This window comes from Vulpes vulpes, chromosome 12 (genome assembly GCF_048418805.1).
Source record: "Vulpes vulpes isolate BD-2025 chromosome 12, VulVul3, whole genome shotgun sequence".
NCBI classification, from domain to species: Eukaryota; Metazoa; Chordata; class Mammalia; order Carnivora; family Canidae; genus Vulpes; species Vulpes vulpes.
In genome coordinates, this window is record NC_132791.1 from 105,544,672 (window position 1) to 105,565,183 (window position 20,512).

At 45.9% G+C, this 20,512-nt stretch overlaps 1 long non-coding RNA gene across 1 annotated transcript in view; it reads right to left on the bottom strand.

Moving 5' to 3' along the window:
- The window catches only part of LOC140594915 (uncharacterized), a 162,912-nt gene that overhangs the window by 126,597 nt on the left and 15,803 nt on the right, over nucleotides 1–20,512 (bottom strand). The gene's annotated exons all lie outside the window — the stretch shown is intronic.

A 20,512-nucleotide genomic window follows, 5' to 3' on the forward strand; every position in this document is an offset into this window, starting at 1 on the left:
TTCTTGGACAAGGCCATAAGCTCTGAGCCAGCCGGACTGTGGGAGCAAGTTCCTTCTGGCAGTAGGTTTGCAGGCTGCACGGTCCCTGAGCTCTGTAGCCAAAAGCCATGTGGGGACATGGCAAATCCAAACCTCTCGGCCCCTACCTGGAAGCCACAGCTCACATCTGGAACTCAAGGAAGTTTGCCATTGGACCTCTGGCCTTCTTCCTTCTGGCCAGCTCAGATCTCTGTTGCTGGGAGGTGCTCAAAGAAGGTCTCTGGTTTGCAGATAAAGGACTTTCTTTGGATTTTGTAGTGTCTTGAAATGGTGCTCTCTCAGGTCAAATAACAAAACAAACTTTTTTCAAGAAAAGGGGGAACACTGAGGTGGGGGCCGCATAAAAAGACACCATCAGGCCTCCTGCTTCCCCTGTCACCTTGCAGTCAATGAATGGAAAAGCTGGGCTAGCCCAGGCTGACTTGGATGGAGGGTGCCTGTCAAGTTCATGCCCAGGCTCTGCTGGAACATCCCCAGCTGGGACACCCGCCTGTCTGGGCTGCCCTCCTTTTGACCCTGTTTGTCTTTTTTCCTCCAAAGAGCCCTGGACAAGGAAGAGATAGTTAGAAATCACTTCTTTCCCAAGCTTAGAAGCTGATAAAGTTAGAGAAGTGAGGAAAAGGAAGGGAGATATTTGTGTCTCTCCCCATGACCCCAGTTGGTCTCTAAATGTAGTTGCAAAAGATATTCTGAGAGGACATCCCAATTGTTCTGAAATGCCACATTCACCAGCCCAGAGCCTGAGCCAATTTTATCAACCCAACATCTGGAGAAAGCTCTAGTCCAGAACTTTCTCCCCTTCTTAGGGGAGGGAATCTGGGGACATAGGAGTCCCTGTCCCTCACAGAGGCTCAGTTGAAGCCTGCAGACAATTTTCTCACGGGAAGAACATCTTTCTCCTTTTAGAACCCAGGGCCCCAGCTTCCAGATCTGCCCTCTCCATGTTTCTGTATGCTATTCTCATTTATTTTTAATATCATTTCAATTTTCTTTTTTTTTTTTCCATCAACTACAATCTGAAATTCATGGCAAGGTCATTCCCCAGGAGGCAGCACTAGGAATCCAGCAGTAGTGATGGAAGGGTGCCTAACCTCAAGTTGGGGTTCCAGAGCAAGTGATGTTTGAATTTAAATTTATTTCTCTCTAGGATTTAGCATAGAGGGGTCTTGAGCAAGCCTCCTAGGATTCTAAAACTAGAACATGGCAGGTGAGACTGACAGAGCAATATAGGGGGATCCAGAACTACTGTTAAAAACCCTGGAAGTATTTGTATAAAGCCTCTTCAACAACCACAAAACAGATATAAGAATCATCAGACCAGAGTGAGCCATCACCTGCTTATAAGACTGTCAACAGGGCACCTCTTAGACCCTTAGTTTCTCCATCTGTACAATAAGAGATTGGACTACAGTATCTTTAACACCTCTTCCAGCTTTGAAATTTGCTGTTTCTAACCCTAACTTAGAGCCCTGAGGCCTTTTCATTTATTTGTCCCATCAGAGCTCAAGATTAAGAGTTACCAAGAGCAGGAACTCCACTTTTATCATGTTCCATGTAAATGTGATATGTGCTATAGGCAAATATACATGCTATATATTAATATATACTTCAAGATGTTTCATCTCTATGGGCTCTTATCTCACACTTACCCACAGGGCCCAGTGCTAGGTCTTATGGAGACATAGCAATGAGAGAACAGGAAATCTCTCTTTTGGGGGATTCAATCCCGTGAAAGAGACAGGATCATTCATGAGCTACTGACAAAGGACAAACTAGTCTCTGTGCTATACGGGAGAGATCAAGAAGGTCCAGAGGAAACAGGCCTCAGAAAGACAGACAAACGAATTAGGAAAGAGGCAGGATATAATCACAGTCCCAATCTATGGGTGTGGTTTGGACATGAGGAAAGGACAGTGGGGACAGAGGGCAGTGAGAGCAAAGGCACTCGCGAGTGCCAGGAATGTTGCATGAAATCTGGGTGAGGATTGGGAGCAGGACACGGAGAATGACATGAGGTTGGGAAGGCAAGCAGGGCAGAGGCTGGAGGGTCTCGGGAGCTCAGGAGAATAAATTACTTCATATGATAGTGATGTTGGCTTCTGTGCTACTTCCACACTTGAAGGAACCTGTTCACAGCCCTTCCCATCTGCCTCCCCTGATAGGGCTCCAAGCCATCCATACCCCAGGATGGAATGAGCCCAGCTTTCTAGCTCTGAACTCAATGTGGCCTCAACACCAAGAAGTGGCTGGGTCCAATCAAAGCATCATCCAACACACACTTCTCATTTAACATGAAACTCTAAGAACAAGGAAAGCCAAAGAAAATGACACTCCAGAACTTTCCTCCATGGGGACAATGAGCCCACTCAAGAGTAGTCACTGTATAAGAGTGAAAAGCTAACAAAACCAGTAGGGACTAGTGCTCAAGTGAGGGCTGAGCCCCTCTCTGGGCCTCAGATTCAGGGTGTGCTGGTCGATGGCTCCTGACTTCATTTTGGCACATCACAGACACAGTACTGAGGCCCTCCAGCTCCCAACTCCAACCCCAAGCTACAGATCAGGTTCCAACTGAGGCAGCTCCAGCCCAGGCCCTGAGGAAGAACAGCCACGGGGCGGCTGGTCAGAAGCTACTTCCACAGGGGCCTCTCCCACGCGCACCGAGCACAGTTATCTCCAAGAGTGATTAGGAAGTAAAACAGCTCCCTTCCCCATTAGCTGCAAACTGGCCCATTTGGGCCATGAGACATCACAGGTCCAGGAAACCCAGGGCTCAGCTGACAGCTCAATTAGAGTGGAGAGTCTCCCCCACCCTCTACCTCCTGCTTCTGCCTTTTATTGGTTTTGGCAGCAGAGCTGGGGGGGCCTTGAGGTCGAACTTGTTGAAAGTGCAAGGGAGAGAAAATTGTTCTCATCTGAATAAATAGAGTCAGCTGTTGCCAGAGGGTGAAATCTGCCCATGGTGAGCTCCCCTAGATAAGCCACCGCAGTGTTGGGCTGCATGGGCACTTGAACTGGGGCCCGCACTATCTGGGTTATTCTGGATAACACTGCCAAGTAAGATGCTACATGGCTCATCCATGTGGCTTTGGAATGGCCCTCGGGGGAGTAAGAGGCAGGGGTGGGGAAGGTTGGGTGCAAGGAGGGCCATGCTTGTGTTGTGGGTGTTCAGCACACGCCAGCCCTTCTTCCATGTCAGTGACAGAGGGGGATGTGGAGAGTGGGCACCTGCCACCGTAGAACCCCAGTTCACAGGTAGCAATCCTCGAGCCCTTAAGGATGATGCAGTGAGCCAGTGCCCTGGATGCTCCCCAGTGACCTAACTCCTGGGAACACATCCACACTGCTTTGAGGACATCACCCAACCAGACCAAACAACCCGCCTGCCCCAGAAACTCAGAAAACTTTTCCATTCCAAAAGTTGCAACAAATGGGCTCAGGAAAGGGAAGTGAAAGGACAGAGGTGATGGGAGGAATGGGGAGTGAAGAGGGGTAAGTTGAAGAAGAAGAAAGGAAAAAGGACTATGTGGTGGGCTAGAAAGAGCTTTGGAACTGAGTCTGGAGAGGGGTTCCAGTCCCTGCTCCTTGCTGAACTAGCCGGCTGACTTCAGACGAGCCCCTGGTCTAAGGAGAATGCTGGACTGCGTGTTATCCGACGTCCCTTCAGACTCTCGGCTGATACGCAGTGAAACCCAAAACCAGGACCCAGTGCCTCTCTTCTCTGTACCGCCAACTCTGCCCCGTCATGAAGAACATCGGTCTGGCCACGACTTCCGGGCATCAGCTCCCAACACAGCCTCCCGGCCCTCTCTACTCCAGGGACTACGAGAAAGCTCCTCATTCAAAGACCCAGAGATGCTGCCGCACGTGGTAAGCGGGATAAGCCAAATCATATGGAAAATGCTTTTTCTGCTCTAGTGGAAAAGTATGCAAGGAAATGAAGACTCAGACAGCAGCATTCCTGTTTCAAAGGGGCAGAGAAAACCAAACAGGGCAGGCCACTGACAGACAGCAGGAGAAGCATCCCTTACACTGAAACATCTTCCAGAAAGAAAGAGGCCACCTGATAGAGTGCTGTTTGCTGATATTTTTCCCATCGGGGCCAGCTTTATGCCATAATAGCAATTCCTTACGTTTACGTGGTGTTTGACAGTTTCCAAGGCACAGCACATTTTTGACTTCAGTCAATCCACACAGCCTCTGAGTAAGGGAAGTGGCATCAGCCTCCCCGTGCAGATGAGAAAAACAAGGCATGCAGATTAAGGGATGTCCTGGGCTTGCACCAGAGCATGCACTCATCTCCCCACGAGGGTCATCTTCGGCGGGTGGGTAGAGGGCAGGCAAAATCAGAGGAGAGGGTTATGACAAGTGCAAAGGACCGGAGAAAAGGAGTCTTGGGTCCCATTTTAGGGTGCGTTTTATATCCCTGTTTCTCAATATCCCCTCCCTCTTCCCCCAACTCCCCAAAATGCATCAAAAATGTCAGTGTTTCCCGGTCAGGATATGCTGCTATAGGCTAACAAAACTTTCATAGAGCAATGAGAAGGGACCATAGGAATCATCCCATCGGCCTTGTCATTTTACAAATGGGGAGACTGAAGGCCAGAGAGGTGACGTAACTTGCCCAGGGTCACATAGCTAGCTCGTAGCAGAGCCCAGACTAGAACCTGCGATTCCTGCCCCCTAATGACACCAGAGCAGTTGGAATGCCTGGCCAAAGGGAAGGACCTGGAAAGGAACCGGCACTTTCCAACCACAGCTGGACCCTCTGGGTCTTTCCCTCATCTCCCGAAGTCGTATCCCTGGGCCCATGTGCTCCACATCAAAGTGGGAGGCTGAGCCAGCCAGCCTTCCTCTCAGATGGAATGATCCCAACATTCACGTCCGAGGCACTAATTCCAATTAGAAACCTCCTGCCAATCCAAACAGAACAGGCTGATCAGAAAGCTTTTGTTTTTTTCGCATTGTTTACAGAGCCACACTCTGGAGGCCTGAGCCCATCTGACAGAAATCCAGGGCTGGTGCCAGGGAAGAGCTTCCTCCCAGGGCTGTGACAGGCTGCCTACAACCAGAGAGTTCTCTCCTCTACCTCTCTGGAGCCTCATTCCTTCCTTCCTTCCTTCATTCAATGGTCACACATTGAACTCACTCTTTGCCAGCCCTTACACTAGGAGCAAGATTCGCACGTATGGATAAGGTAGAAAAATCACCTTCAAGGAGTCTTCGCTCTAGCTGAGAAGTAAACCACATCTACATCTTCTAGGCAAACTCCAGAGTCTAAGGGAATTGATTTCAGGGTTATGAAACCACAAGTGATGGCATTCCAGCCTGGCAGGTCAGTCAGACCCGGAAACGCCAACTCAGTGACCCGAGGCTATAAATTTATTAAGGACAAGGAATATGTCCACTCATGGGGGAAGAATTTATGGAGGAGGCAGGTCTCAAACAGATCTTGAGAAAGAAAAAGGATTTAGATAGATGGAGCCCTTCTGGGTAGGGAAAGGCCAGGAAACTAGTGTCTGGGTGCACATTAACGTTTCTCTTTTATTCAGCAAGCTACGCGAGCTATCTCATTCAATCCACCCACAGTCCATTCCTATTCTATAGATGATGAAACTGAGTCACCGAAATTAAGTGATCTATCTATCCATGATCATAGTTCAACTCCAGGCCTGTGTGACTCCAAAACTTATGCTCTTTTCACTGCACTGTGCCTGGGAAGGAGCTAAGAGAAGCTCTGGTGCTGGTTATTGCTAAACTGTTCAAAAAAGCAAAAGATAGCCAAGTTGGAGAATCTGCAAAAGGTCTGCTCTTTAAACAATTGTTTGTTCATAATATTTTTAGTGCCCATAAAGCCCTGCTACTCTTATCACCATCACCATCCCCATCATCATCATTCTGATGGGACTAGGCTAAGTTGTAGTTCCATTTAATTCTTTTAACAACTCAGAGAGTTTAATCCTACTATTACTGTCCCCATACTACAGGTGAGAAAACTCAGACACAGAAGAAAACCCACCCAAATAACCCAACTATTGGGTGACAGCCTAGATGCCAGGCCGTGTAGTCTGGCTCCCCATGGTCTCAAACACATTGTTTGATCTTTGAAGGAGGCTGACCTTGCAGATGTCACAAAGACAAAACAAAAGGCAGACTTTACAAGTAGGAAAGCTATTGATTTGACTGGGCCACCAAAGGTCCTGAAGTGGTCATTGTGGAGGGAAAAGACACTCCAAGTAGCCTTCATCTTGAGATGATGTTTGAAGGGAATAGTTCAGGACTTGCTAGATGGTAGAAAGATAAAGCCTAAGGGCTATGGGAACACTGGCATGGAGGATCCTGCGGGCAGCCAAAGGAAAGACCAGGTAACCTCAAGGCCATGCCTCTTGCAGATCCAGCCCCATCCTGAACTTCCTCAAGCATCCCAAAGGCAGCTTGGTCCCTACAGAGTTCTTTTGTCCCTACAAGTGATGGATGCCAGACACCATATCCTTCACAGGAGGAAATGTATCTTGGAATATGATCTCTCGTTAGAGTACATGTTGCTGCTTTTATAGGTTGTGAGTGGAATCCCACAGACCCTTGTCTTCCTTCCCTCCCCCTCTTGCTTCATCCTTTCCCGGCTCGGTGTTCCTTCATAAATCAGCAGCCCAACAGAGCCAAGTTCTGCTTCCCACTTTTTAAGTCTGAGGGCATTTATTCCTGCTGATAAACTGGATTTAGACAGCTTCGCAAACCCCCGACTGTGGCCAAGATTATGAAGGTGAAATATTCATTGAGCTCTGTCCTGTCAGGGAGAAGAATGTACAGTACAGGCTCAAACTGGCATATTTCCACGTGTTACTGTCCAAGGGAGAATTACTTTTGTCAGGGACTGGAGCTGTGTTTGGGGGCTGGCTAAAGATATAAATCAGGATTATTACATTGGTGCTTCCACCAAACTCCCAGAAAAGGGAGGCAATACTGCAGGCCCCCATTGCAGCCTGTGGGTTCACCATAACAAATAAGGCCCTTTGATCAAACTCAATCATCATCCCCGGCAGCACATGACCAGATCCAGACTGTAAAAATGGCCATGCTCTTCACCACTTCCGCAAAGACTCTGGGGCATGGCTGGCATCCCTCGTGCCTTTGTGCAAACAGGGAGGGCCAAGGGGTCATGGGCCAGAGTGCCGGCCATCCCACAGCATCTGCTCTTTCTTTCACTTTGCAGGATCCTGGCCAAATCTTGCTATGGAGTCTGTGTGAGACACCAGGAAATGGGGCTTGTCAGCGGGATGTGCAAGACTGAAAAATAAAACTGGTGTGTTTCATGGGGGCAGGAACGGGAAGAAAGCCAGGAACGCCTTCCTCCCATCAGACATGGTGCACTGCATGTAGATACCTAGCAAAGTTTGGGCAGGAGCACAGAAGCCTGCCTGACACCACTCTGAGGACCCAAGTGTTGGAGAGAAGCAAAGTGAGGGCCCGGGAGTCTGGGATTCCCAAGCCCATACACCTCTAACGCCTGTGGTCTCAGACAGCAGGGAGAAAGCCTCCATGATTGATGGAGGGCAGGTGGAGACCCCAAGAGAAGCCTCGGTACCTCCCATGTCCTGCGTATTTACCTTGGCATCCACCGCACATTCAGCTTAGTGGCACGGCTTATGTCACAGGAAGCTGAGAGGAATATCACCCCCCAGAGTAAGATGCAAGAAAGTTCACCTGACACGAGCAGTTGTCAAACAAAGCAAGAGGAAGTGGGGTGGGGGGAACCCAGAGTCATGCATACTGCAGTGGAGTCAAATCCCACCTCTGTCATTAGCCAGCTGTGAGGCCCTCAGCGTCTCACCTGCCCCCTCTGACAGTCAGGCCCCTTACCTGGAGAATGGGACCCGACAACCTACCAGGTCATGTTATGAAGTGAACAATACAATCAATGCGGTCAGGGCAGCACCTAGCACACTCAGACCATCAGCAAGTGACTTCTCACAGCTGAGCAGAGGGAAAACAAGCCCTTTCCCACCCCTGGCCCGGGTACTCTGCTTGGTTGCTGGACCTGCTGACCATCAGAGCATTTGATTTTAGTTTCTCTTTGTAAAACTTTAATGGCGTCTCTCCCTCAAAAGAGAGACAGGTCCTCAGAAGCTAACAAGGCCTCAGAAGCTAACACACTCCAGACTGGCCTGGCAATCCCCAGCTCAGCCTGGAGCCTGGCTTCCCCTCTGATGCTTCTCCTCCCAGCCCTCACTCTGCCCTCAGTGCATCCAATCTCTTTGCCATCCCTGGGCCCACCCGTCCACCTAAGCTCCCTGCTCCTACCGGTCCCTTAGAAAAAGGGATGGGAATGAATACTCTTCTCTGCCTCCTAGAGCTTATTTTACATTGGAAAAGTAACATATTACCATATGCAAATGGTATAAAATTCAGAGCGTAAGAATTTATTACACAATACGCAATAAGTCTGCTGTGCTTCGTAATTACTTTCCAGATAGTACCTATGTTTTACATACTCTTCTAGATAGATGGTAATTTCACAGTTATTGAAAATGTTTTAACAGTCTCCTACCCTAGACACTCAATCTAGTTCCCCAGAAGTGACCATGGTTGAAAGATTTTTGTGTATCCTTCTGGAAACTCTCTGTGTATAAACACTCCAACTCAATTGTTATGCAAATGAGAGTATCCTATATATACCATTCTTGGCCTTTGTGTTTTGCTTAATATTATATTTTGAAGATTGTTTTGATGGCAACACATACAGAGCTACCTTATTCTCTTTAATCCTGCATGGGGTTCCATTGCTTGGATGTCTTAGAATTCATAACCTGATCTCCAGTGATGAACACTTGGTTTGTTTTTGGTCTTTTGCTGCTACTACCACCATTGTTATATTGGTCTCTTGTTCATGTATATCTGCCCACGTATGTCAGAGCATTTGGAGCACCCAGTCTGAGAATTTTGAATTCTGAGAGTGTTAAATTGCTTTTCCAATAAATTGTAACCATTTCCTCTCTCGGAAGTGGGCTGGTGCTTGTTTCTCCACCTCACCAGCATTTGCTACCATGATACCGTATATCAAAGTAATGTACACAAAAGTCTCACACACTGTGAAGCTCCACATGCTATATTCAGAATGGTACCCCAATTGCCACCCTCTTCCCTGGACCCTTTCCTGACTTCTTACCCCCCAACCCAATGGGGCTGCTTGCCTCCTCTGATCCTCTACAGCACCCCATCTTCTCCTTCCTTGCAGCTCATGTATACACTTCGGTATACTGACTGCAGTTCTATACATACTAGTCTTCTATCTATCAGACCAGGAGACTCAACTAGTTTGCTCAGCTTTTACCTCCTGCAGCAAACTTTATAGTCCTTGCACAAAATGAAGACTTGCAGAGTTAAGCTTAGATCCTACCAACCCAAGTTTCTTGGGCTCTGACAACTTGGCCATTGTGGGCATGGGAGGGTCTGGGATTATTGGGCAACATCAAGATTCCTTCCATAGCACCCTGCAGAATGCTATTGGTGTCCCCATAGTTTTTTATGAAAGGAGGACCATTTTAATTTTTTAATTGGACCCAGAATGTGCTTTCCTGGATACGTGAGCCCCAGCAGGAGTAAGACATTTCATCATGGTCATGTGCTTAGCAGCAGATGGCTTTATGTGGGGGAGGAAGAAACAAAGAGAGTGAATGCTCATCTTCCTTTACTCCATGCTGCTCCACAGGCAATGTGAGCAGACCTCAAAAGGGAGTGAAAAGCCAACTCCTGCCCACTCCCCCAGCTACCAAGGTCCAGGACTAACCTGTCCTAAGCCTTTAAGAAAGTAGCTTCCAGTATGCCACAATAGGAGCACCAGATTTGGAGTCTCAACACACAACTCTTTAAGCCATTCCTATGCTTGTCTCCTCTTCTTTAGAGTAGGGACCACATTCCTCATTGGCTTATGAGGACAGAGGTAATAAATAGCTTTTCAGAGCTTTGAAAAGGTTTTCACAAACAAGTTTCACTGACGAAAATAAAAATAAAAACACTGTGCCCACTTCCTCAGCCAACTTGACCCTCACGCCGCACTGCTTATCTATCTTCCTGATCCGGGGAAGGGGAAGCCAGCATGGAATTTCTCTCCTCTTATTTCATAAATAGATCTAGAGGTGGCAAGCATTGGGGGCCAACTGCACATGTATACCCTGTGTCCCTCCCATGCCTTCTCAGGTCCCCAGTGGGGCCAACACATTGCCCAGCTTCAGAGTTGGAAGGATGGCAGCTACCTGGCTAGTGGAGGAGGGGAAGGCCCACCTTCAGCTCCATCAGCCTCTCCAACAGCAAGGAGAGACCAGGGTGGTGACAGGCACCAAGGCCAGGGTGATTGTCAAACAAGAATGCTTAACCCCACCCTGCCTATGCCTGTTTTCCTGGAGTGGTCAGGACATGAGAGCAGTCAGGCCTGTGCCTCCTGTCAGTCCAGAAGGAAATGTCCACAGCCCTCCTAACACAGTCTCCATTTCCCTCTGCACCCCACCCAAGTTCCCCAGCCCGGGAGCCACTCTTCTGGGAGGAGTCAGGATGCGCAAGAGAAGAAGCAATGCAGTCCAGAAATCGGGAGCCATGAGGTCGCCATTACAAACAATGGGGCACTAGATAGGCTCCCAGGTCATTTCCCTTCATTTTCTTTGTCCTCTACTCTCCTCTAACTCTTCACAATTTTCTCCCTCTCAAACTTGCTGCCACTTCCTTTGATATACTCATTCTTCTCAGTATCTCTTCATGTCTTTGTGTTTCTCCTCTTTCTCCCTCCCTCTGCCCATCTTCCTCCGCCCCACCTCATCGTCTTTGTCTCCCTCTCCTCCCACCTTCTCTCCATCTCTTTCTCCCCACTGTGCAACCCCTCACTCCCCCCACCTCTCTCACTCCCCCACCTCCCCCACTCCTCATCCCCCCACCACCTCCATCATTTTAGATTTTCTGAGCATTGGGAATAACTGTGTGCTAGAGCTAAGGCGAGGCCTCGTAAACCGTCATATGGGGAAATTCAACTTCCTGCTAGGGGGTTGCCATTTATTAAAAAGGTAGTTGGAGTGAATGTGTTTCATTCATTAGTCCAGGGGACTCAGAGCACATGTCCAACTGACTGCAGGCTTCTGAATATCTCCTGCCCAGTAGCTTTCCACTCCCTCTGCCTCCTACTCCCTCTTCTGCAAAGAGAAATATTACAAATACTTTCTTCCTTATTTTGCAGAAACCCATCATATCCTTTACCTCCAAACCCTACTCACAATTCTTCAACTCCTGTTCTTAGAGCATAGTAACTCAGGGAGACCTGCGCAAGGAGAGAAAGCTCTGTGTCAGACCAGAGTGACTTTACAGTGATAGGATGTATTCAACTAGACAGCAAAAGACAAGTTGTCAAAGAGAACCAAGCATCAAATGGAAAGAGAAGTGGGGAGCAGCGGAGGGTTGGCCTAGGTGAGCTTTTAACTTTTAAGACCCTTCTGAGGTCTCTATGTTAAAAAGTTGCAAGGCCCTTCGCTTGGTGTTGCTACCAACTCTCAGAGCTGAAATTCAGATCCCCATGGTCCCTAGAGAAAGAGCCACAACTAAATTAAAATTTTCCCTCCCTGACCCCTTCCTCCCAAACACCTCTACTTTTTCTGGTTAATCAGGCTCTCTTTATTCCTGTGAAATGCCCATGGGATATGAGAGGGGACAGTGCTTTGGGCCTTTTTCTTCATTCTTTATCTTTCTTCTGTTACAGAACTTTCAGATCTATTATCTCATTCTTCTCAAGAAACTGACTGTGTAATTTGAAGGTGAGGAGCTTCCAACCCTGAAATGAGGACAAATCCCTCAGAGATGGAGCTAGAAGGTTTACTGCCAAGACAAAGAGGGCAGCCAGAGATGCTGAGCTGGGCAGTTGGCACAGTGCAAGTGAGGCAGGGATTATGGATTAAAGAGGAAGACAGTTTAGAGCAAATTTCCAGAGCAGGGTGGTCAGGGGGTTCTGCTTGAGTTGCTGTGTATAGATGACCTGAGGCTCCAAATAAAACGTCCAAAGGGATCCCTTGCCTTTTGTTAAGTAGAAAATAAATCTTTCACCATCCCTCCTCTTGTGACCCCCCTGCCCTACAAGGCAGAGCTTCCTGAAGCAGCATTTATTGTCAGGAAGAGGAAGGGAGCATCTCATATGGAGTGACTCCCTTCCTTTCCATTGCCACCAGTGCTTCCTCAACACAGACCAGAGTCATAGGGGTGCTTACTCTTGGCAGGCTCAGTAACCAATCCTCAGCAAGCTATACTTCCTTATGGTGATACAATGTTAGGCTGAAGCAAAACATCCCAATACCATTTACTCTTCTGGTAAAGGTTTATAGTCAAATTCCTTTGCATTAGCAGTTTCTGTTGATTTCATTGGGATCTTAAAGACGTCTAGGGCAGTAAAAATGCCTCTGTTTTGATGGAAGAGGCAACAGAGGTAAGAATCAAACAAAAGGCAGTATTGATAAGGATAAAATCACAAATTTTGGAGTCAGGCCCAAGTCCAAGTCTCTTTTACTTTGCTGTGAGATTGAGGACATATTTCTTTTACATCTAGATGCGATTATGATAAGGCTAATAGTAACAAGAGCCTCATGGCATGGTGATGATGATTCCATGAGATACCACATTTGAAGCACTTAACACAACTCAACATAGTCAGTGGTCAACAAAAAAGCACTTGAAAAACAATTAGTAGTTCAATAGAAAGAAAGCTGTTGTCTATCTGTTCCTGGTGTCAGTGCTGGGTGGACTTCTAGAGCTTTTGAGGGCTTCCCCTGGATTCCCTAAGATACAAAGGAAACATGAGTAGAATTTCAACAAGGAACCCATTCTTCTCAGGGCATGTAAGGTACAGAGACCATCTCTTTACCTACTATCTTAGACTATTCATAAAGACTCAAAAAGTTGTCAGAAGTAGCCCAACAAGTGTTTACCAAAATTAACCTCCTGATTAATTTCTTTTACTTAAAAAATCTTGGAAAGCAAATTGCCCTTCAAACAATAAAATGGAAACATGGTTTGTGTAACAAAGATGGTAAGAGTTAATACCTGTGGTCCAAAGAGATTATTATTTGGAAATATTTATTCTCTCCTCTCTCCATCTCCATCAGCGGAGTATGCATCCTTGCCCCTGGGCTTTGGGCACGGCTGTGTGACTTGTTTTGACCAATGGAATGTTAGCAAGTTCAGTAACCCAAAAGGTTAAGAAGACATATGCAGTCAAACTTATTCTCCTGTGCTTCTGCAATCACCTTGAAAAGAGCCTGCCAAGAAGACATGAATAGACATTTTTCCAAAGAAGACCCACACAGGGTCAACAAGCACATGAAAAAATGCTCCACATCACCTGCCATCAGGGAAATACAAATCAAAACCACAATGAAATACCACCTTACACCAGTGAGAATGGCTAAAATTAACAAGACAGGAAACAACAAATGTTGGCAAGGATGTGGAGAAAGGGGAACCCTCTTGTGCTGTTGGTGGGAATGCAAGCTGGTGCAGCCACTCTGGAAAACTGTGTGGAGGGTACTCAAGAAGTTAGAAATAGAGCTACCCTACAACCCTGCAATTGCACTGCTGGGGATTTACCCCAAAGATACAGATGCAGTGAAACAACAGGTCACCTGCACCCCAGTGTTTATAGAAGCAATGTCCACAATAGCCAAACTGTGGAAGAAGCCACAATGTCCATCGACAGATGAATGGATAGAGAAGATGTGGGCTATGTACACAATGGAATATTACTCAGCCATCAGAAAGGATGAATACCTATCATTTTCGTGAATGGAACTGGAGGGTATTATGCTGAGTGATATAAATCAATCAGAGAAAGACAATTATCATATGGTTTCACTCATACATGGAATATAAAAAATAGTGAAAGGGACTATAAGGGAAAGAGGGAAACTGAGTGGGGAAACAAGCAGAGAGGAAGACAAACCATGAGGGACTCCTAACTCTGGGAAACAAAGGGTTGCAGAAGGGGAGGTGGGTGAGGGGATGGGGTTACTGGGTGCCGGGCACTAAGGAGGGCATGTGATGGGTTGAGCACTAAGTGTTATAATATGTTGGCAAATTAAGTCTAAATAAAATATTTTTAAAAAATAAAATAACATCAGTAAACTAAAAAAAAAAAGAAAAAAAGAATGCACTTCATGGCAATGGGCAGACATCAGAATAAAAATGCTTTTGTTAAAAGGAAAAAAAAAAAAGAAAAAAGAAAAGAGCCTGCCAAACTAGCCTGCTGATCCCATGAAAGGGATAAGAGACCCATGGAGCAGAGCTTCCCCAACCGGGTCTAGCCTGGAACAGCTAACCTAGAGAAGCGTGAACTTAATAAACGCTCATTGTTGTAGGAGATGTCTGTGAGTTTTCTTATGCGTTATTACTAAAGAAATAACTCAATGATGTAGAAATTGATAAGACTGGCATAAAAATGGGGTTTTGCCTTAACAAAAAGCTAAAATACATGGCATTGAAACTGGACAGTAGGGGGAGAACTAGAAAAATGACAACTTGTATTATCCAGTGGTGGGATGTACATTCAGCCATAGCTGGGGAGATAGCAAGTTTACCCAATGCACTTGGGCAGAATGTTGAAAACACAAGTGGACTTGCTGTGCTATATATAATAAGATCCTATAAAAAAGAAACAAACTTAGAGAAGAATTGATCACTTTGTGCTCAGAATTCATAAGGAATATAAATAACACAATTTCTTATCTCCAGTCCCTCTATCCATTGAAAATTCTCAAATTAAAACATAGCCGAGACTAAATTAAGTTAAAGCGTAGACCAAATACAGGAAGCTGCCAATATAGCATGGTAAGCTTAAGATAAAGACCTCTTCAAGGGTGTAACATCCTCTGTTAGGACCTCTAGAAGAATTAAGATAACACTGGTAGAGACCCCGACCTGGACAAAAGAAATTCTAGGGAGTCCCAGGCATCTTAAAGACATGATCCCTATGGAAACTGGAAATGCACTTTCTGTGTGTCCCACTGCAGGAGCACAATTAAGAAGCCCAGCTACCAGATTCAGAAAGCCATTTCTACTTCCATTCTGAGGCCACACTCCTGATGGGCTGTTCCCACCCAGTGATGGAGCACAGTGGGGATCCTGAGCAGGCCTGCACCTAGAAGACATGACACCTCTGACAAGCTACTTCAGCTGAACTTACAACCATGATGAACTCTCTTAGAACTTTACTGCAGACTAAGATGCCTCCACCCAACCTTCCTTCTTTTCCTCTTACCTTCATCTGGGGACAGAACTATATTACGGGCTGGCTGTTCTCCCAGCTTTCCCCAGCTCCCTCCTCATTTTCTTTCATCTTACCTTGGTGTATGCTTCTCCAAGGACACTTTTCTAACACAGTGGCCCTAGGAGTGGTCTAAGAAGCAAAGCATGAGGATTTGGGACTGGATGCCCACCCTCATCATCCTTGTTAGTAGATAAAGCAGAGTCTCTGGAATGAGATAGTGGTTCATGTTGCTAAAGATTCATCAGTGGTACTCTTGGAAATGTCCCAGTGAAGAGAAATGCTGTGACATTTTTAAATATATGGGAAGGGGCACCTGGGTGGCTCAGTTAGATAAGCATCTGGCTCTTAATTTTGGCTCAGGTCATGACCTCAGGGTTGTGAAATCCAGCCCTGTGTCAGGCTCCCAGTTGTGTGTGGAGTCTGCTTAAGAGTCTGTCTCTGCCCCTCCCTATCTCTAAAAAATAAAAAAATAAATAAAAATATAGGCAGAACAATGTCTAAAAAGACTCAGAGCTGACTAGTTACTGCTAAATTATAGCAATGCCCTGCAAAGGGACAGAGACTGAGGACCATTAAAAATGGCTAAGTGTGAGAGCTAGGGGGCCTCTAGGGCAGTCCCACTGAGGCCCTCATCTCCCACAATGGAATAACAAACACAGATAAATCTCAATGTTTAACTGTTAGAGTCACAGAGCTCCAGAAACATTTGGATACTCAGCCAATCTCTTGTACATAAGAGAGAGCTCTACTGGGCAAAATCTAGGACCCCAAAATATGGCAATAAACTTCCTGATGAAAAGTGTTGACTCTTCAGGCTTCCCTTCCTCCCCAGAGCCTCTAGGCTTGCTCAGGTGGCCCACCCTTCCCTATTAAAAGCTAGCACTTCAGTGGTGGATGATGCTGCAAGGCCCTCTCCCCATAGGACAATAGGTTTTCCCCTAGAAGCTGACCCCATGCATCTCCTTGGTTTCTAAGCCAATAACTATAGTTAAATTCCAGAACAACCCAACTAGGGACATGCTATGCCCAATAGGGGAGTAAGAAAGACTATAAACTGAAAGAATTGCAAAAATTAGCATATGCGTAGCAGCAGAAGCTCCCAAGAGGAGCACTCTTGGGATTGAGTTTGAAGACACTTGATCAAAGCAGCCAGAATGTAAGACTGGGTGAGCAAACATTAATTGGCTTCAGGCCATTTTCTTTCATTAATGGACTTAACACCCTAGGAAGAACCCCAGGGGATGGGGCAAATAACTGCTGGGATGGCTCTTAAGACCCTGGAAAGGCCGTGGCCATGCAGAGAATTGAAATACTTGAGTTGCCCTAGAAGACAGTAGAGGGATGTGTGAGAAGGCTGAGGAAAGTGGGTGAGCTGGAGTAGATAGAGTAGGTGAGGCCAGAAGACCTTCCACAAGAAGACCCCTCTTCCACCAGGCACTGAGAAGACTGGCAGAGGCCAGGGTGTCCAGATTTAGCAAATGAACTACAGGATTCCCAGTTAAATTAGATGGTAGAAACAAAAAAAAAAAAACAGTCACAAAACTGGGTTTATTAATATTCATAGGAATAAGAGAGCTCAAAAAAAAAAAAAAAAAACCAGAGTCAATAAGGGTGCTGCTTAATATTTATAGTCCAAAAAAGGCACAATCCAAAAAGGAGCAGAAGGCTAAAGGCAGACAGTCAGCTCAAATAAAAAACAGGATCCCGGGACACCTGGGTGGCTCAGTGGTTGAGCATCTGCCTTTGGCTTCGGGCATGATCCCAGGGTCCTGGGATTGAGTCCTACATCAGGATACCTGCAGGGAGTCTGCTTCTCCCTCTGTCTGTGTCTCTGCCTTTGTCTGTGTCTCTAATGAATAAATAAAATTTTAAAACCTTAAAAAAAAAAGATCCCTTGTTCAGTTTCCAGACCTCCCTGGACAAACGACTGGATTCCTAGTTGGAAAGACCCTACAACACCATGGCAAATACATAACACCTCATTCTCCAAGGGGTCCATACAGCCATTTACTCAGGTGACTATATGTCAGGGAAAGGGAAACAACCAGAATTTTCCAGGACAATTGAACATAGTGCCTAAACTGACATCAATATCCAGAGACCCAGAGCAGTATTATGGCTTCCCTGTTAGAACTAAGATCTCTGGAGCCAGGTAATAAATGTAGTCCTGGGAACCCCGGGGTGGCTCAGACATTGGGCGCCTGCCTTCGGCTCAGGGCGTGATCCTGGAGACCCAGGATCGGGTCCCACACTGGGCTCCCTGCATGGAGCTTGCTTCTCCCTCTGCCTGTGTCTCTGCCTTTCTCTCTGTATCTCTCATGAATAAATAAATAAAATCTTTAAAAAAAATAAAAATAAAAATAAAATAAAATAAAATATAAAATAAAATAAAATAAATTAAATTAAATTAATAAAATGAAAAAATAAATAAAATAAAATAAAATAAAATAAAATAAAATAAAATAAAATAAAATAAATAAAATAAATATAGTCCTGGTTAAACTTCAGCTCATTAAGGCCCATCAGGTGCACAGACTCAACTCACACAATCCTCAGGGATATAATTGGAACTGATAAACATGGCAGCAGGTAACCACCACACTAGATTCCTGGCTTATGGCATAAGAGCTATCATAGTATGAAAGGCTAGTTGGACACCTTAAAAGTTTTTTTAAATAAAACCAGTCATGCTAGTCTATGGGTCACTCATTTGTTTTCTAAAAGATTCTATTTATTTATATGAGAGATAGTCTAAGCAGGGTGGCGGGCAGATGGAGAGAGGTAGAGGGAGAGAGGGAAGCAGATTCCCTGTTGAGCATAGAGCCTGATGTGGGGCTCAATCCCAGGACCCTGAGATCATGACCTGAGCCAAAGTCAGGTGCTTAGCTGACTGAGCCACCCAGGCACCCTGAAAACCTCAGAGTTTTTTGTCCTGAGCCCTCAGCCTAAATATCCTATCCCTGGGAAAACAGCAGGCTTAGTGTCCCCATTAATGATACTGGTCTATAGTCTCTGTAATGTCTCCATTTAATTCCCTAGTCTGACCCCTGCAGAAACCAACAGACCCCAGAGAAGGACTATATACCGCCATAGGCCTAAGTGCCTAAGAGCCCCAACTGTAGCTGCTGTGTGCAAACATACCTATTGCTACAGTAGATTAATAAGGCCTCAGGGTGCATAACTATTGGTTTTGCAAATGTATTACATTCCAATCAAAAAAGAACTATTGGGACTTCATCAAGATAAGAAGCTTTTGCACAGCAAAGGATACAGTCAACAAAACTCAAAGACAACCTACAGAATGGGAGAAGATATTTGCAAATGACGTATCAGATAAAGGGCTAGTTTCCAAGATCTATAAAGAACTTATTAAACTCAACACCAAAGAAACAAACAATCCAATCATGAAATGGGCAAAAGACATGAAGAGAAATCTCACAGAGGAAGACATGGACATGGCCAACACGCACATGATAAAATGCTCCACATCACTGGCCATCAGGGAAATACAAATCAAAACCACAATGAGATACCACCTCACACCAGTGGGAATGGGGAAAATTAACAAGGCAGGAAGCAACAAATGTTGGAGAGGATGTGGAGAAAGAGGAACCCTCTTGCACTGTTGGTGGGAATGTGAACTGGTGCAGCCACTCTGGAAAACTGTGTGGAGGTTCCTCAAAGAGTTAAAAATAGACCTGCCCTATGACCCAGCAATTGCACTGCTGGGGATTTACCCCAAAGATTCAGATGCAATGAAACACTGGGACACCTGCACCCCGATGTTTATAGCAGCAATGTCCACAATAGCCAAACTGTGGAAGGAGCCTCGGTGTCCATCGAAAGATGAATGGATAAAGAAGCTGTGGTCTATGTATACGATGGAATATTCCTCAGCCATTAGAAACGACAAATACCCACCATTTGCTTCGACGTGGATGGAACTGGAGGGCATTATGCTGAGTGCAGTAAGTCAATCGGAGAAAGACAGTGTATGTTCTCATTCATTTGGGGAATATAAATAATAGTGAAAGGGAATATAAGGGAAGGGAGAAAAAGTGTGTGGGGAATAACAGAAAGAGAGACAGAACATAAAGACTCCTAACTCCGGGAAACAAACTAGGGGTGGTAGAGGGGAGGAGGGCGGGGGGTGGGGGTGAATGGGTGACAGGCACTGAGGGGGCCACTTGACGGGATGAGCATTGGGTGTTATTCTGTATGTTGGCAAATTGAACACCAATAAAAAATAAATTTTTTATTTAAAAAAAATCAGAAAGGGTCTGCATTTGTATGGGGCAGAAGACAACATTCCTTCACACATTCACCATGACCTTATGTTTACTCTACCGCCCTCTGTCAGATTGACTCCAAACACATCTGACTGCTTTAGCCCACAAAATATCACACGGACCCATTACATCAGCACCTCATGCTGACTGGGAAGGATGAGCAAGAAGCACTGGGAAGACGCGTGCTCCAGAGTCAGGTTATAACTAACACGTCATTAAGTAAGATATAAACCCTGCGAAGATTCAAGGATCAGCCACTTCAATTAAGTTTTCAGGGTCCAGTAGTAAGGGGCCTACCAGGATATCCTTCTAAAGTAAAGCATATCTTACCTTCCTAGCACCCAAACTGTCTGGTAGGCTTTTTTGGGTTCTGGATGTAACACATTTTTTAACTCAAAATACTGCCCTTTTCCTTATACTGGGTAACACAAGAGACTGCCAGCTTTGAGGGGGTCTAGAGCAGAAAAGGCATCTGCAGTAGCACCCCGTGGTGTTGGTAGGGTCAATGTTGTTAAAAGATGCAGCATAATAGATACTGTGGTGAACCTCAGTGGGAAAATTACAATGCAGGCCCTTCAGGCTTCTGAAGCAAGGCTGTGCCATCTGCAGCAGGAATTTATAAATTATTTGGGCTCAGTTCTTAGCATATTGCCGGGTCCTGGTAGAGACAGAATGCTTGACCGTTGGACACCAAGTGACACACTTGGAGCTGCTCATTATAGGCTGTGCTCCATCATCAGACTCACCATGTCATAAAGCTGATGTGCCTGCCAACAATCCACCCGAAATGGAAAGGGTATTTCTGGGACTGAGCTTGAGCAAGACCAGAGGGCATGAGTTGCTGCATGAGCCGGTGATTCCAAGTCGCCCATTAGTACTAATACTCCACCTCCACCTGCAG